Raw genomic sequence first — 18,842 nt, 5'->3', positions numbered from 1 at the left:
TTCAAAATCATACAGTAGATTGATATCACCTTCAATCCTTTGTTCTTCCATGTATATATACTTTTGCTATTGCTTTATTGTAGATGGAGTATACTTTCCTGCCCTTTGATTTTGAACTTGACACATGAATTACTTGGACCGACAGCATGTGAATTGAAGTAGGTATGCTGGCTGGCTATAGGCCTAGCTTTTAAGTGCCCTTATGTGCTTCTGTTTACCTTCTTGTTTCTTTAGTATTGCCACAGAAAAACATGTTTTGGTTACTTGCAGTCCAAGGATGATGAAGGATACTTGGAGCAGAGCCACTTCAGGCATCCACACAACTGGGCAATAAGAAAACTGCTCAGCTCGGTGTAACCTAGATGAGCTGAACAAACCTCAGCTATTATGCAGACATGACAGAAAAAACTGATTTTAGTATTTTAAGCCCCTGAATATTGGGGCTATTTTTCATTCAATAATAGCTAGTGAACACAGTTATTGTTACTTATTAAAACTGAGTCAATAAAGGCTGGATTCTGCTTAGAACAGAATCTGAGACAAGGACTTTCTCCCTTTTGTTATGTATGAGTTATTTATTTGAAAATGTCACCTATGCCTGAGGGACAGGGAGACTTAAAAAGTCTCTTGGGGAGCAAAAAAGGCCAATAAAAGGTGCAACACTGAGTTTTCTAATACTAAGTATGAAGGACTGTTGAATACTGTGGGGACATCTCAGAGTCTACCATATCAAACACCTCTCAGGGCCAGCCACCTAGACAGAACATAGGGGAAACTTTTCTCTTCTGACTCTCATACCCGGTGATAACCATACACTTGATGATGTAAAACCGGCCAATTGTGACAGGGAAAAGAGAAAGTATTAGTAGCAATGCTGGCAGAACTGATAGAACTCAGATCTATCCTGGGCTAATGAGGATGTATGGCTACCCTACATATTGGTGCAAGAAAGTTCTGGGAGAAATTAACTCTCTTAAACATGTATGTTATATACACATGAGTGCCAGTCAAGTTTGTGTGGGTCCTTAATACCATGGACTCAGAGAAACTACTGACTAGAAATGAGATGAAATAGAAATAAAAGACTGTCAGGTCACAACTGTGTTAAGCTACATGAAACAGTGGCTTGGATATTTGGTCAGGCTGGAAAGATCTGAAATTGGGCAGAAAAAGGTATCAAACTTAATTCCCACTTTGAATCACTCAGATCTATTAAAGACCTTCATTAAGTACAATTAGCAACACAGTCAGCTTCTGGATTCAGCCAGGCAAATTCCCTACAATGAGTTTTGTTTTGTTGTTTTTTTTCCCCTTGTCTTTTCTTTTCTTCTTTTCTTTTCTTTCTTTTTTTAAAAGATTTATTTATTTACTTGGAAGGGGTGGGCAGAAAGAGGGGTAGAGAGGAAGTCTAAGCAGATTCTGTGCTGTGCATGGAGCTTGGCTTGGAGCTGGATCTCAGGATCCTGAGATCAGGACCTGAGCCCAAACCAAGAGCAGGATGCTTAACCAACTGTGCCACCAGTGCCTCCTGCTTTTTTTTTTTTTTTTTTTTAAGTCATTTTATTGTGAGAGAGAGAGAGAGAGCAGGGGGAGAGGGAGAGACAATCTCAAGCAGACTCCATGCTGAGCACAAACCTGATGCAGGGCTCAACCCCATGACCGAGAGACCATGACATGAGCTGAAATCAAGAGCTGGACACTTAACCAACTGAGCCACCCAGGTGCTCCTCCCTGCAATGACTTAAAAGGCAAAAGGTTTAGTGAAAAGATCTATGCCCCACCAAAACTCATCTTGGGACCATAACGGGTATCCACAACCTCACCCTGTACCACCAAATCTAGATGTCCTTCATCCTCAACTAGTGATTTGGCTGTTTTTCTATTCAGGTAACCCAGACCTTCTTCCCTGGGGACGTTACACCTTAGATCCCTTGCTCTGGTGAAACGACATTGCTGCACTTGCTTTTTCACAACTATGAGTTTTCACATAAAATTCAGAAGATATTCCAATGAACAGTCAATATTATAGATATACTCCTCCAACATCCCAGTATACAGCAGCAATGTTGCTTCAAATGATATTGAGGGTTAACTAGTCCCAGCAATATATTAACTTCTTTCTTTTTGTGTGAGTCCCTGAAAATAAGAAGATTCAAGAGATCAAGTAGATGTCACAGAATATTTATTATGTCCCCTAATCAAAGTTTTCTTCCGTTAGGATTTAGGACCTCTAATCTAAGTGATCTGAAGTTGGGCTGGGACACAAATTTTGTGAATGGGTAACTGGGCATGATGGTAAGAATAACCAATTGCACTACTCCCTTTCATTTCTTAGATGCATGTATTCCACCCAGTGTGGGCAGCACTATTTATCAAATGCACTTTTAGTATATATATTACATTCTAGGTGGGCTCTAATTCTGCAGGGTGTGTTCCTGGAACTGTCAATTTGGCTGAGTCCTGAACAGTTTATTCCATCATTATATTTGACTAGGTGTCTCTGAGTGATAAGATCTCTTGGCATGAATGTTGAAAATCCCATTGTCATTCGCCCAGTGTCACTCATCCTTTGACATAAAATGGATCCTTGAGGCTTAAGCAATGATGTGTAGGATACCATAATGCTAGATTAGGCATCCTAATAATCTCCAAGGGTATGCTAGCAAAGGAACTACAGGCGGGGAAAGAAAAATTATACCCTGGGTAGCTTTCAGTTCTGATAAAAATAAATCATATTTTCCAGGATTGACGATGTTCATTATAATCAACTTGCCATCAAGTGGATACCTGGATCCTTGAGGAATAGTGCCATATTGAGGAGTCATGATTGGTCTCTCTTGCCAGTGGACTTGGAAGTCAGCAGTGGCAGTGGCTAGTCCTCTATCTGTTGAGGAAGGTCATGTTGTTGAATTCACACATAAATCCATCCATGAAGCCATGGCCACTCAATCCATGGTTCACTGCACTAAGGCTTGTGCGATCGAGGAGAGAGAGTGACTGGCATTCAAGAATAAGTTAACTCTCTTCAATTTAGTGGTTGGGCTTCTCTTTGCAGTGGATAACCTATGTTGGACATTAATATGAGGCACAAACAAGTGCATGCATTATGCTTGCTCCTTTAAGCCCATCACTATGACTCTTTGTTTCTTGTATCTGATTTTCAATGCTTGTTCTTTCCAGACTTACTACTAGGTAGGCAAACCATTCACTATTGCTCAAGATTCTCATTTACCCCTTTGTTTAGAGCCACCCAGAAATGGATATAATGAGAAAGTAGTCCATTTTTGGTTCACCCCAATCCCTCACACCAACTGAATTGTTATGTAAGCCTGAAGTAAGTTTTCCTCTTCTTTCAGTTAGTATTTCTAGGTACAATATATGTTGGTTGAAAAATACAGAATATGCATAAAATAATATGTCTCTTTACTAATGATAGAGGGTACCTGGTGAAATAAATCATTCTATGTTAGAAGGGATGTCTCAGGATGCTATAGCTATTTAGAAACTTAAAGACATCAATGTGTAGCAGTCTCAGAACCTTTGTAGGTTTATTTCCCATCATATGGCATATTTATCTTACTAGGACATATCAGTTACTTGTCCTTCTTATTGACCAGATCAATGAGGATAATTTTTAGTATAGTGCACCAGTGTGGTATTCTGCATAAGTGCAAGATAACCAAGGTAACTGTAGACTATAATATGAGAACAGTGCAAGAGAATTAACATAGCCCATAACAAGAGAGTAAATATATACTACTATCCTTCACATGAAAAGACAGTCTACTTTTGCTGATGCAGATTGAGAAAATCATGTTCATTAGACCAATATTAATATTCTAAGTGTCAGATACTGTGTTGATGTGTTTCAGTAAAGAGAACACATTTAGCTTAGTTCAGCAGTACACTTGCAAATGCAGAAAAAAGTCCCAAGTATTGGGAAGTCCTAACATTCTAATCTGTGTGTTATCTTGTTGTTGTTAAAAGAGCCACATGGTCAATTAAATGGAAATATGATAGGACTACCACTTCTACATTCTTTAAGTCTTTGATAGTGATGCTAATTTCCACAGTTCCTCTTAGGATGTGGTATTTCTTCAGATTTGTTATTTTTGCCATGATGGAGGGATAAGAAAGAATACATGGGATCTTGGTTCTTTCTACCATAATGCTTCTTCTGCTACAGGATGGGAGATAATTTGAAGGTTCTGCTGGCTGGCTGTTAAATATATTTATTCAATTTTATACTCAGAGATTGGGAAATAACCATATAATTGGTGCATATATATACTGGACTTGGATCCATCTTTTTTTTTTTTTTTTTTAATCTGGTTTCCAAAGCCTACACTCTAACTAGAGGATTTCATGGCTTGCCATGCACCCAAGTATCAGTTTAGAGTTCATATCTAACAATTTTCAAAAATTCTAGACATTCCCCTTCCCAGAGCACAATTACTCTGGTAAATAGCCACTGTCCTCTTTGAGAATTAGAAGCATATTTAATGTGTGCAACTGCAGTGTCATTAAAAGTTCTTTCTGTTTCACTTTCAATCAATGGGCCTTGGGTTAAGACTGACATCTGGAAACTTAGATCTTATAAACACAGTGTTGTTTTTTTTTTCATTTTGATCTTTGACATAAGAAATGTGGGATTTTTTATTTTTATTTTTTTAATAAAAGTCCAGTAATTAATTTTTTTCACTACCAATGTGTTACATTTGAGGACATGCCAAATCTATTAGACATTGTCATTCATCTCCACAGTTTAGGAATTTTGATTGTCACTCGGGCTTGCTGCCAATTATAGTAATCATATCTGACTTGCCTTTCCAAGTAGATTGCTGCCAAATAAAACCGCCATTCTGCAATTCATTACTCCTATTGATACTCAGAAGCCCTATAAGATTGTCAAATCTGGTTACAGAGGACAGTCGCCTATAATTACATGTAATATTGTTAAATCTGGTCTACAGAGGACAGCCATCACCAGAGGACCAATGCTCCCCTTGTTAGGATGTTCTTTATTGCCTCAGTGAAAGGATTCTCGCCTTGGTCCTCCAAGGAAACATGGTAAGAGAGAATGGGTTTTCCCGAACCACATAATAAATCTGCATCAACCTTCTAACTTTCTTGAGTCTTCTGATTCTCAATATAGTGGCAAGACAATTTTATCATCTAACCTCTTTTACTAGATATATTCGTATTTTATCACCCAACCTCTTTTACTAGATACATTAGCATGTCTAAATTCCTAGAAGCTGTCATAAAGAGCATTAATAACTGATTCCAGATGTCTTTCCCAGAATATAGAAAAGGGATTCACAGATGAATACTCCTGCAACAATTTATTCTCCCCTTATATATGACCTGGGTCTTATCCTTGGCTCCCTTCAAAGCAGAACCACAGTGGTTACAATTTGTTCACACCAACTGGTTAAATCAGGAAGATGAACTTGGAACAGAGATGAAGGATGGGGAAAGAAGAAAGAGGAGTCAATAGAAGAGTGAAAATACTGAAACTGTCTATGGCTAATTGGTCCCTTCATCCCATTGGACTTTGAGATTCAGTTCAGTCTCAGAATCATCTATCCATAAGCTCCTGACCCCCAGTGTTCAAAGTTTGTCTCATGGGGGGCATGAACTCCTCCACATCCATGTTTTATGCGTATGTGAATACTGAAAAGGTACCCAGGGCCGACCCACTGCCACAGGGTCAGAGAAGCCTTGGAGTAGAAGATGAAGGGTATACGGTACAAACTTAAGCAAATGACATCAAATGGTACCTGCATGAATCTGGTTAAAGACTGCACATAGTCAGATGACACAGGAGATGAAGCTGAAAAGATCTGAAGCACTGTCCATGAGCAATTTGACAGATAAGGTTCAAAGAAATAAAAGGGATGAAAATAAAATTGTAGTTTTTATTACTTAGTTTCACTTTTTATTTAATATTTATTTATTTATTTATTTATTTTTATTGTGTTATGTTAGTCACCATACAGCAACTTCTTTCAAGACACATCTCCAAAGACAGGGGAAACAAAAGTGAAAATGAACTTTTGGTACTTCAACAAGATAAAAAGCTTCTGCACAGCAAAGGAAGCAGTCAACAAAACAAAGAGGCAACCCATGGAATGGGAGAAGATACTTGCAAATGACATTACAGACAAAGGGTTGGTATCCAAAATCTATAAAGAACGTCTCAAACTCAACACCCATAAAACAGATAATCACATCAAAAAAAGGGCAGAAGACATGAGCAGACACTTCTCTAAAGAAGACATACAAATGACTTACAGACACATGAAAAAGTGTTCATCATCATTAGCTTGCCATCATGGAAATTCAAATCAAAACCACACTGAGATACCACCTTATACCAGTGAGAATGACAAAAATCAATAAGGCAAGAAACAACAAATGTTGGAGAAGTTGAGGAGAAAGGGGAATCTTCTTACACTGTTGCTGGGAATTCAAGCTGGTGTACCACTTTGGAAAATAGTGTGGAGGTTCCTCAAAAAATTAAAAATAGAGCTACTCTATGTCCCAGCAATTGCACTACTGGATATTTACCTCAAAGATAAAGATGAGGTGAAAAGAAGGGCCATATGCACCCCAATGTTCATAGTGGCAATGTCCACAATAGCCAAAATGTGGGAAGAGCCAAGATGCCCTTCAACAGATGAATGGATAAAGAAGATGTGGTCCATATACATAATGGAATATTACTTAGCCATTGGAAAGGATGAATACCCAACTTTTGCATCAACATGGATAGGGCTGGAGGAGATCATGCTAAGTGAAATAAGTCAAATAGAGAAAGTCAATTATTATATGGTTTTACTTAGTTGTGGAACATAAGGAATAGCATGGAAGATATTAAGAGAAGGGAAAAATGAAGGGGGAGAAATCAGAGTGGGAGAAGAATTGTGAGAAACTATGGACTCCAGGAAACAAATTGAAGGTTTTAGAAGGGAGGGGCATGGGGGAATGGGTGAGCCTAGTGATGGGTATTAAGCAGGGCACGGATAGCATGGAGTACTGGTGTTATACGCAAACAATAGTTTCACTTTTTTAAAAAAAGATTTTATTTATTTATTTGTGAGAGAGAGAGAATGAGCGAGGGGAGAGGCAGAGGGAGAAGCAGTCTCCCTGCCAAGCAAAGAGCCCAGTGTGGGACTTGATCCCAGGATCCCAGGACCATGACCTGAGCCAAAGGCAGATGCCCAACCTACTGAGCCACGAGGCATCCCTAGTTTCACTTTTTTAAATAGGTAATTTTAGTACTTTTGAATGTACAAGTTTAGTCAGGACTTTGTATTTTGTTAATGGCTGTATTCTTCCCCTCCTCATCCTCCGTCATACCTCCCAGATACAATTTTAACTTTATGTTCTCCGTTATTTTGAATTTCAGTTTCTAAATTCTTTATTTCACAATATGTATTTATAGTCCTAAGTTTGGTTACATAATTTTAGACAGTATCTTCTGACTTCTTATAATGCAAGTATTTGTCACCTAATATTCCTCTATCTCGAGGGTTTTTGTAATCTTATTATTTTTAGATATACTATTAATTATCTTTTAATCTATGAATAGAAACTTTAAGTCTTTTATCATCTCATCCAATTAGAAAGTATTTCTACAGACTATGCCATATAAAAAAATATTAACATTCCTATCCCTCTCCAACACTAGGCAACTCTCTTCTTCAGCTATATCTTTCCTTTCAATTTGTCAATTGTGCAAAGGTTCTTTCTTTGGTCCAATAAACATAATTAAGACTTCTGTTAATTTTTTTGTCATTGATTTGAAATACTGAAAACCATTAGCAGGATTTTAACTATTTTGGATTCACTTTTCTTCCCTGGGCTTCCAATGTCGCTTACTTCTCATTTGATAAAAACTATTCCTGGAGTCATATTCAGATAAATTCCTTTATTGTCTTAACTTATCAATTGCGTAGGCTCATACTACACTTCATTGCACTTCATAATGGAAACTTGGATGCCCTTAGTGTTTTTGTGATTTTCTTATGCTTTTATTATTTTTTTTCTTGTTGAGAGAAAAAAAAATTCCCTTTCAAATATTAGTTACCAGTTAGCAATCATTTTTCAGGTTCATATTCATTCTTTCATTTGAAGACTCTATATAATTTATTAAAGACATTTGACTTAGATCTACATAGAACTGTCTGTCTTTATGGAACTAGACCCTTTCTGGACATCACCCTGTAGCTTATTTTCACTGCACTGGTAAGTTAACTCCATTTGTTTTTATATCTCTCATCTTCTTCTCTTGTTTTTCACCTTCATTTTTTCTGGCACAAACCCACATGTATCCTATGAATCTTCTTGTCTGAGAAATATTTACCTTGGTATTAGTTCTTTGACTGGTGTAGGATTTATAGTTAAAATAACTTTCCCACAAAATTTGAAAGCATTGTCTTCTAGAAACTTGTTTTATGATGCAGTATCTGGTGCATGTTACTCAATATTTTATAAATTAACTTTGTTTTTCCAGGAAGTTTTAGCATTTTTTCTTGATGTTTTGAGGTCTTATGATGGCATGTTTAGGTACAAATTTTTTAAAAATTCCCCTCACTATCAGTTTAGATTATTTTTATCTCTACATGTGTGTATCTCATGTTCCGGGGCATTTTATTATTCCTTGATAACTACTTCTCCTCATTTTATTCTGCTCTTTATATCTGAATATTATAATTGTTTTGTGTTGTGTTCCTTTGACCAATCCTATATTTACGATATCTTTTCATCATATTGTCTCTTTTTTTAACTTAATTATGTTTTTCATCTCCAATTATTGTACTTAATATTTTTGTGTTTGTGGGTATATATTTAATTGAATTTTTGATATTTTCAATTTTAATGATTTTTATTTCATAGTGTAGCTTAAAATTTGACTTGGTTGAGAAACCTCACCTCCTCTCTGGAAGCATTATTCTTTTTCTCAATGATTCTAAATATACAGCACTTAATTCCTACTTCTAGAAAAATACTTTCATGGACTTAATTCTGCTCCCCAATTCATATGTTGAAGCCTAACCCCAAATGTGAAAGTATCTAGAGAGAGCATCAGTGAGAGGTAATTAAGATTAAATGAGGTCATAAGGGTAGGCCTTAATCCAATATGATTGGCCATGTAAGAAGAGGGAGAGATCTTTTTCTCTCTCTCTCTACCATATGTGATCACAGCAGGAAACCAGCTGTCTGTAAATCAGGGAAAGAGCCTTCACCAGAACCCATGCTGGTACCCTGAACTTGGCCTTCCAGCCTCCAGAACTGTGAGAAAATACATTTTGTTGTTTAAGTCACTAAGCCCATGATGGTATTTTGTTACGGCACACTTAGCTGGTTAACATAAATACCTATCTTTTTTAGTTTGTTTTTATCATGATAACACCAAATAACATCTGTTTATTGATTTGTAAAGCCAATGAGTTTTTTGGCCTAGAGAAAAAGGATACTATTTCTGTCTATAATTACATCATGCAGTATACTACACTTGGTCAGTACTCACTAAACAGAATTTTGCTGGGCTGATTTTGTCGAACAAGTGTGATGTGTGATAACTTGTTTTTTTGTTTGTCAAATCTTAAGACATGCTATAGTCAGATGATATAAGGCCATGTCATAGTCACAAATAAACCTGGAAATTCACTTGCATAGCATTACCTGAGCCCAGTGCAGGTTAGGCAGCTTATGCTTATCTTACAAAAAGGAATTCAGAGACTAAGCTACGTCTATCTCACAACTTTGCCACCTTATATTCCTTTGTTTATACCTGTTCCTTGGACAGAGAAAGCTGGAGGAAGATACATGTACATGTTTTTGTCATGACCGAAGAGACACATCAACTCTGTTCATTCTCCACTACAAAACTGAATCATTTGACTCTATCTAGATTCACGGGACCCAGGAAATGGATATTGGGTAAGCAATAAACTGTGTATGCCAAGTGTCTTCTATAATATGTTGAGAGTTGAGTTTAATAATCATCACGTCTACTTTCTGAAGAATTTGCCAACAAATCTACTAGAGTAGTGGTTTACCAGCAAGCAAGCAAATCTTGTGATTTCACTTCCCTTTAAGTTAATTCTTATGAGTTTTAGTGTAACATATATCCTCTATAATTAGTGAAAAAATAATCTTACAGAATTTGTCTAAAGTATCAGTTAATTAATTAAATAAAAATGGAAGAAACAGAGCAGCAACTATAAATGTCTCTGCCATTGTACAGTAAGAACAAAATAACCATCAAATATCCATATAGTTATATCTGTTTATCTAGTAGAAACATTATTCCTAGAAAAATTATATGATATTTAATTGTTCAATATATCCAATACTATTCTTGTTATCTTAGATAGTTAAGTGCATGTAGTTATTTGGACAAATATAAGTTAAAAGAATTTCTTCAAGGGGTGCCTAGGTGGCTTAGTCTGTTAAGTATCTGCTTTGGCTCAGGTCACAATCCTAGGGTCCTGGAATTTAGCCTCACATCTGGCTCCCTGCTCAGCGGGAAGCCTGCCTCACTGTTGCTCTCTCTTTCTCTCTCTCTCTCTCTCAAATAAATAAAATTTAAAAAAAAAAAAACTTATTCTGAAGGAAAAATACAAATTACTCCAAGGTAGTTATCTAAATTAGTAGCTCACACTGGTGGCATTCATTAGACAATTATTCCATGTTTACTTTATTAGTTATGATACGATCTAACTAATGATAAAATCTGAAAATTTCAAATTAACCTCTTAGCAAATGAAAAAAACTAAATCAAGTTAACATGATTGATAGAAAACAAACTGATTTTGAAACCTGAAGTTCAAAGAAAAGTCCACTAATGATAAAATGTCTGAGTTAAGGTCTCAAGAATGGGTAAGAATTAACTGCATCAAAGGGAAAGAAAAATATGACCAACAAATGGGACTGGTCGGGACAAAGGTCCTGTGTCAGAAGGAAAGCAATGAATGTGCAAAACATTAAAAGAAGGCAAGGCTGAATGAGAGGCAGCAAGGTGGGGAGAGGTGGGCAGGTGAGGCTGGAATGGCTTTCCCAAATAAATACATAATAATTAGTCTCAGTTTATCATCTATCACACATTTCATCAGCATTGTTCTAGCAGTTCATTGTGATACAGCTTTCTGAGGATAAGGAGACAATAAAAAGGAATTTTTGTTTATATGTTTGTTTGTTTTACCCTGAGGAGCTTACATTAAATCTTTTCTACAACAAACTCATTAATCTGTATGCCTACAAATTAGGGACTTTGAATTCTATCTTGTACAATGTCCTTCCTACTAACTGCCACAACGTCAACAGAGTTCTCTAAGGCCACTCTGCATAGACCTTGCTTTGTAACCACCTTCCATGTGTCTCTACTGAACACTTACTGTGTCGCAGAGTTGTGTGAATTGCTCACACTTTGGTACATCCTTCCCCATCAGATCAGCATAGGCCTAGCCGACACAAAGATGTCCAGTGATGTAGAAATTTAGTAAAAAGTTTTGTACATTCATCAGTCTTTCTCTGGAGTCACTTCTTTTCTGCTGCATGGCAACAGATTTGAACATTTTTAGCTCTACCATGATATCTCAGGCCAAGGAAGTAAATATTTGGAGGTTATCTTTAAGATAAGAGCTTGGAATTCCAACCTCCTTAACAAGACCACACACTGGCAGTACTGATGTGAGATTATAGGACATGTTTGGGGAAAATGGGGGAAAGGTTTTTCTCTGAAGTCATTTAAGCAACCTATGTTTTTTTCTGGAGAGTTTCAGATAAATAATCATGCATAAATTATAAACTATCATGCAACTGTACCATCTTAAGCTGTCCTTGGTATTTTTATAGAAGCTTTGTAGCTAGTCAGTTTCCAATTATTCACAGCATATATTTCACAACTTTTCTTTTAACAATCTATATACTAGAACAAATTGTTTCCTAAAATCCAAATGTGTGTGTGTGTGTGTGTGTGTGTGTGTGTGTGCTGTTCTTACTGCAACTTCACTGAATCTAGTAGCAGGTAAGTTGATTACCTCTTAAATTGACTTTCTAAGGGAGAAAAACCTAAAAAAGGAAAAAGAAAAGAAAACTAAAATGGCAATGGGTTTGCAATGTTGTCCTTCTTAAGTCTGCAAAATGATCACTAAAACTGTAAGGACCTATTTAGCCAGAGCGGTTCCATCTGGTTAAACAGTGATTTTGTTGTTTATGCAGTAAAACTTAAACTGTCCCTGCTCCCCCCACCCCTCCCACCCCGGCCCCAGGGGAACTTACTTAAAAGCAAGTCCAGGAAACCAGTCCCAAGTAACAGAGCCCAAATACAAGGGAGGGTCAGGCCAGGTAGAGACAGCCAATCAGTGGAGCGTGCATACTGTCTCCCTAGCTACCAAGGAGTGTGGGCCCTGCCCCTTGGGCACCTTTTGGGTGCCAATTCTGACCAAGGTGATACGCTAGTTCAGATATCTACTATAGGGTAAATTGTAATTCAATTGGCCACCCGTGTGTGACCTAGCATGACTATGCAACTTTCTCTGTGTGTTACAATCTCATTGGCCACCTGTGTGAGGCCAGGCTCAACCACATGGCCAATGCCCTTTAAAAGTTAGTCTGTGAGGCAGGGAGGGGTCACCCTCTCTGTAAGAGGTGGCCCTGAATGGTCGGTTTGATTCTCAATGCTTGGCGCAAAATAAAGCTTTGCTTGATCTTCGCTTTGTATCAATCTCGCTCCTTTGATTACGGACCTCTCAAAACTATTTCCTTTCTGAACAATGCAGGATAGAGAGGTGTGTCAAGATATAAACCCACCAGGGGTGTCTGAGTAGCTCAGTTGATTAAGTGTCTGATTCTTGATTTTTGGTTCAGCTCATGATCTCAGGGTTGGGAGACTGAGCCTCATGTGGGGCTCTGAGTTGGGTGTGAAGACTGCTTAAGGTTCTTTCCCTCTCTGCCCCAACCCCGATTAAAAAAAAAAAAAAAGACATATATCCACTAATAAACCAGTAGCCCTGGGTATTACTTAATAGCTAATACCATTAATGTAAATATCACTCAATATTTATTCAATTATCATTATATGAATTTGATATGTGTCAGGTATTGGGCTAGGTAGATAATTGGAATATAGAGATACTGCTTTAACTTGGTTCCTGAGCAGAAAGTCTGAGAGAGGAATTCTTGTTCAAGTGATTTATAAGCTAACTGCTCTGGATAAAGAGAGGGAGGAAAGCAGGATGTGGCAGGAGAAAATAGCTGAGGAGCTGTAAACTAACTTCAGCTTGTCCCAGTGGAAACCTAGAGCTTGGACTGCACCACAGAGTTGATTCGACTTTATGCAAGGAAAACAGCCTCTATCTCATCAAGTCACTCCCTTCGGCTGGGGGCTTTGAAAGAGAGTGGGTGAGGGGCAGCACTCTCTCTCAGGCACAACAGCTCCAGTTTAACTGAGGGCAAGTATCTGGGAAAAAGCAATGTAAGCCTTTAGCAGCCAAGTCTCACAGTGGCTGGAGGGCACATGCATTAGCCTGGAAAAGCAATCTGCATAGGGTAACACAACTATCCACCGCAGAAGCCTCTGTTCTGATAACTATATGACAGCAAGAGACTTTAATGTAACCACAGGAATAATTACTCAGCATTATAAAGGCAGAAGAGTACCCTATATAAATACGCAAACAAACACATATTTAAAAGAAAACAAAAAGTTACCATTAGTATTTTTCAAAGATTCTCCTTAAAAAAAGTCCTTTGAACTCTCATAACCAATATCAAATTTTGGCATTAGAGCTGGCTTGGTTGTTTCACTATTTAAATTGTTTTTTTATCTGGCCATGAAATAAGTTTGAAAACTCATTTCCTCTCTGCACTACCAGAAAAACAAAACACAAAAGTACACACAGAAATACACATCTGCTTTTCTTTAAAATGTGCTAGTAAATATAAACATCTTTACCAATTTATTCCCTAATTTTCACTGACTTCACTTTATAATTTAGCAAACACAAATGAGCTCTAAAACTCCAATATATCCAATGGAGATTAAGGTATATCTTAATCTTAAAGGAGAAATCATAACTAGTTTTTCCTCTCACATCACTGTCCAACTTTTTCATGCTTTATTAGCATGTTTTTGATCCCAATATTAAACAGTATCACTTTTTACTTTGATATATCTGTACCACTGAGACAGCTCTAAGAACGAGCAGTTTCTGATTCTTCATGTTTTCTGAATGGACTGGTGCTTTGAATACAGGAGATGCTCAATAAATGTGTGTTGAATTGGTAAATAGATTTTGACATTTCATTTTACGAGGCGGTCAGTTCATCAAGACAGCAAGAAAAGCAACAATTCCATAAAATTAAAATTATCCTTGAAAAGCTTATAAAACTCCTATTAAGAAATATATATGTTTTGTGTATATATTCCCGTGTCAGCTCTTCTAATTCAATTTACTCAATATTTTTTATGCTTCTGAATCATTCTTCAATTTCTTCCTCCAGGATAGTGCTGATTTGTCACGACCTACTTAAAGATCACTTACACAACACACTTAACTCTTTCTAATGGTCAGGAAACCCTGGAACAATCTTTATATGTATTTGCTTAAATTTTGATGGTTTGGCATTGGTTGTTTTTGTCCTATTTAATATGAGTAAAGAAACAAGGGCATATCACATGCATAAAATTAAATTTATGTAAGATAAATACATTAATTATACAATTCCATTGTATTGCTTCTTTCAAGTGAACATAATTAGCTCATCAACCTTAAAAAAAGGGCCCAACTCCCACTGGTTTTATTAAAACCTCCAAATTCCCTCATATCTTATTTTTTTTCATATTTATTCATCATCTTAAAAAGCACTGAATAAGTGCTTTCTCTTAGACCTTTACACTATAGTCACACTCAAGAGCCACAGCATAGTAGCCAAATTAGCATGTACCCATTTGCTCCCTTAACAGCGATCTGCTTTTCTATATGCAGACTGTCACATTGCTGTGTTTACAGGATTGCTTCAAGCAGCTAATTACTGTAAACAACATAATGCTTGCTATATGGTACTGACAAGAGTAAATATGATAATGACCATGCATACTCATCATAGCTCCATCTTTGGAAAACTATTTCAGAAAGTAAGCAATTGATGATAGTTGCAATACAAAGCAAGGGAGAGGGAGGGGAAATTTGATTACTAGGTTTTAGAGGTTTCAATTTGCTGAAAAAGTAAATCTCTAACATTATGACATGCAAGAATGTGGAAGAAAAGGCTCCATTACCACTTGGACAGCTGTTTACATTGTCTTCCATCTGGAACACAAGTGAAAAGAATAACATTTTGTTTGATTCGAGAGACCCAGGTCAAGGAATTAAAAATGCAACAAAATTCCCCCTAAAGTAGCAGGGTCCACAAACTGATTTCCTCTAAGCCAACATAAATTTCTCTCTTCCCCAAAGCAATCAGCAAGGTGGACATTGAATAAGATGGAGATTTTCCAGCAGTTGTTTTCCCCTTCCCCCAACCTCTATTGTCATGCATTGTTTCCTTCTGAGGTACCATTTCAACCAGAAGTCCCATTTCCACGTAGTAAGATCAGAAAGAGGGCATTCTCAACCATAGGGAGAAAACAGATATTCTTTGTCCATCATATACAGTAAAATAGACACTGATTTCTGGTAAGTAGCTTAAAAACAAAATTGCATTAGTAGAGAAATACAAACCACACAAAGAGACATTGCTCTACAGCAAAACTAGTTTTACTATGATATGGGACACAGATTGAGGTTTCTCTAAGGCTTACTCACCATGCTAACCATAAATACATTAACATCTACAATTAATTCCAAAATAATAAACAAGCATATAAAATAAAGAGTTAACTTATGAATGGTCTGAAAATTTGACCTGGGAAGAAAGACTTTACTGATAAACAAAATGACAAAGAAGCTTCTAGCTGAGGAATAAAGTATCTCTATGATGTTTCCATATTGTATTACAAATCTCAGAGTATTTGTATACCCATTCCTCTGGTCTCATTTCATACTGCAATAAAATGAATTAAACATAGTTTGAAATTTATATAGTAATTCCATATGTATAAAAATTTAAGTGCATTACTTTGGCAGTGAAAAATAGAAATATATAATACTTTCTGGCTTTCATATTGACTTTTTTTTTTTTAAGATTTATTTATTTAATTTAGATATGGGAGAGGGACTGAAGAGGAGGAAGAGAAGAGAGAGAATGTGAAGCAGACTTAATGCTGAGCATAGAGCCTGGCCTGGGGCTCAATCCCACAATCTTGAGATCATGACCTGAACCAAAATCAAGAGTTGGATGCTTGATAACTGAGCCTCTCAGGCGCCCTTGTATTCTTTGACTTTTAATTCAATTATTCTGTCATTTTCAGTCTTCTCCTTTTACATAAATATACCTGGGTACATTTAGACCTCTATTAGTTTTCCATTGCTGCTGTAACAAACTGGCACAAACTCCATGGTTTAAAATAACATGAATTTATTAACTTATTATTAGTTCTAGAGGCCAAAATTTCAAAATCAAATCTTGTTGGGAAGGCTGCATTCTCTATGGAAGTTTTGAAAAGGAACACATTTCTTTGCCTTTTTCAGCTTCTTGCATTCCTTGACTCTTGACTCTTGTCTTGTCTTCTTTCTCCAACTTCTTGTTTTCAGGGTCACAACTCCCACTGCCAGCTCTGATCTTCCCGCCCCCCTCTTATAAGGACACTTGTCTTTAAGAAGACCCTTTAAGAGGTTCACCCACTTAATATAGGGAAATCTTCCCATCCATATCAAGATTCTTTACTTAATCACATCTGAAAGTCCCTTTTAGCAAGCAAGCCAACATACTGACAGGTTTTGGGGATTATGACAAGGACATTTCTGGGGAGGGGGCCCATTACCCAGCCTATTGCAACACCTTATAATTTAAGTACGAACTGATTATTTCCCATATCATATAATGCCTGTAAAATCACACTGATTTTTGCTTATTACTAATCTTTCATTTTTAAAGTGCTTAACAATTTTATATTAAAGTATTTTATTTCTATGCTGTAAAAAAAAAAAACCTCAGAGCAGGTCTGCCAGCCCATTTTATAAAATCGTCATTTAAAATTATTTTCCTTTCACAAAATTAATAAGTCATTTTATAATGCTTTTCACACAGAATATACATAATACATATATATATTTATCATTATATTTATCATTTATCTTAAAAAAGCAAATTTTCTCTTAGAGGTGTTTTTTTCAAGTGTGATGACCAATTTCTTGCAGTTTGGAGAGAAATTAAATTGCTATGTGCTAAAAATTAAAGCTCTGTAATTTTCAATTATCAGAATAAAACTCTAAAGGTAGATATTCTTACGTCCAATTCAAGAATGGCAAAACTGAGACTCAGAATGAACTGGTAAATTCTCCAAGGCTATGCAGGTGATGAATTATGGGCTTCTCTCTAAAATGTAGGAACTGGTCAAAAGGAGACTACATTAGTAGGAAATAGAAAATTCCATTCTGCAGGTAATATCATTGATAGAGTTTTAGGTAATGATTATTTTAAAATATCTTATTGTATGTATTCTAGTCTGGTTTCTGGGTTCTATTATTAAAACAAGGGCATGGTAAGTAAAAAACATTATAACATGAAGTAGACTTCAAGTTCCCATGGACATCTGAGAAGTTATTTGCTCCTTTGTCATTTTTCTTTTCTCCGTCTTCAAAAGTTGTTTTCATATGTTATTTTCTCTAGGATGCTGTCCCACATCTACTCATCCTTGTACAAAGTTAGTTGTCATTGATTCTGTACACTTCCTCCTTTTTTTTTAAATAGATATTTCAGAACGTTCTATCCTAAAACAGCAGAATACACACTTACACATTCTTTTCAAGTGCACACAGAACATTCTCCATAGCAGATCACAGGTTAAGTCACAAAACAGGCCTCAATAAATACAAAAAAATGTGAAATCATGCTATGTACCATTTCTGGCCACAATGCTATGAAACTAGAAATCAACCATAAGAAAAAATTTAGAAAGACATGGGGTTTTATTTATTTTTTATTATTACTTTTGCATCCAGTTTTTATTTAAATTCTAGTTAATCATAGCTCTGCCGTCCATCAACTCCCCATCGAGTAGTCAGTGTGGTTCTTCCTTTTTATCCCTCTGCTATAAGCTCAGGGAAAGAAGGGCCTTGACTATCTGGTTTAAAGGCTGCATCACCATAACCTAGGGCTTGGGTGCTAGAATACATCTCATTGGCACTAAATTCTGGTAGGTACTAGATATATAACAGATAACAGAGTGAATGAACAAATAGGTTAATGAAATGTGAGTTTTGCAGGAATTTTGAGAATGACTGCTAGAGTTTTATGTTTAATTAATATTTGATGGTATCTAATATTTCTTTTCATTTTCAATATATATTCAACATACTCCTCACATAATGCTGCATTGTATCTAGACCTGCTTGGTTGGATTAACACTTCTAAAAACTTAGATTGATTAAAAAAAAAAAGTCTTACCTTTGGCAGTATTTCTTACAAGAATGATAACAGTGTAGAGATGAAAAGCACATCTGTGGGACCTGTTCAAGAGACATAGCAAGGATGTAAAACATGTACTTTAACAACTGCATGTACTCAGAGGATGATAAGTAGGAATTTTTGTTAGAAAATAACAGATTGTTTTATGAAAGTGACCGATTAATTGATTTTAGTTCTTCTAATTTTTAAATTAATATTTATGCATCTCCCAAAGTGGAAACAATCACACTATGTAAAGGTACCACCATTTGTATGCT

The sequence above is a fragment of the Lontra canadensis genome, unplaced genomic scaffold (genome assembly GCF_010015895.1).
Source record: "Lontra canadensis isolate GAN:19392208 unplaced genomic scaffold, GSC_riverotter_1.0 scaffold34, whole genome shotgun sequence".
Classification (NCBI taxonomy): Eukaryota; Metazoa; Chordata; class Mammalia; order Carnivora; family Mustelidae; genus Lontra; species Lontra canadensis.
The sequence above is the reverse complement of the archived record's forward strand: the minus strand, read 5'-3'. Positions refer to the sequence as shown.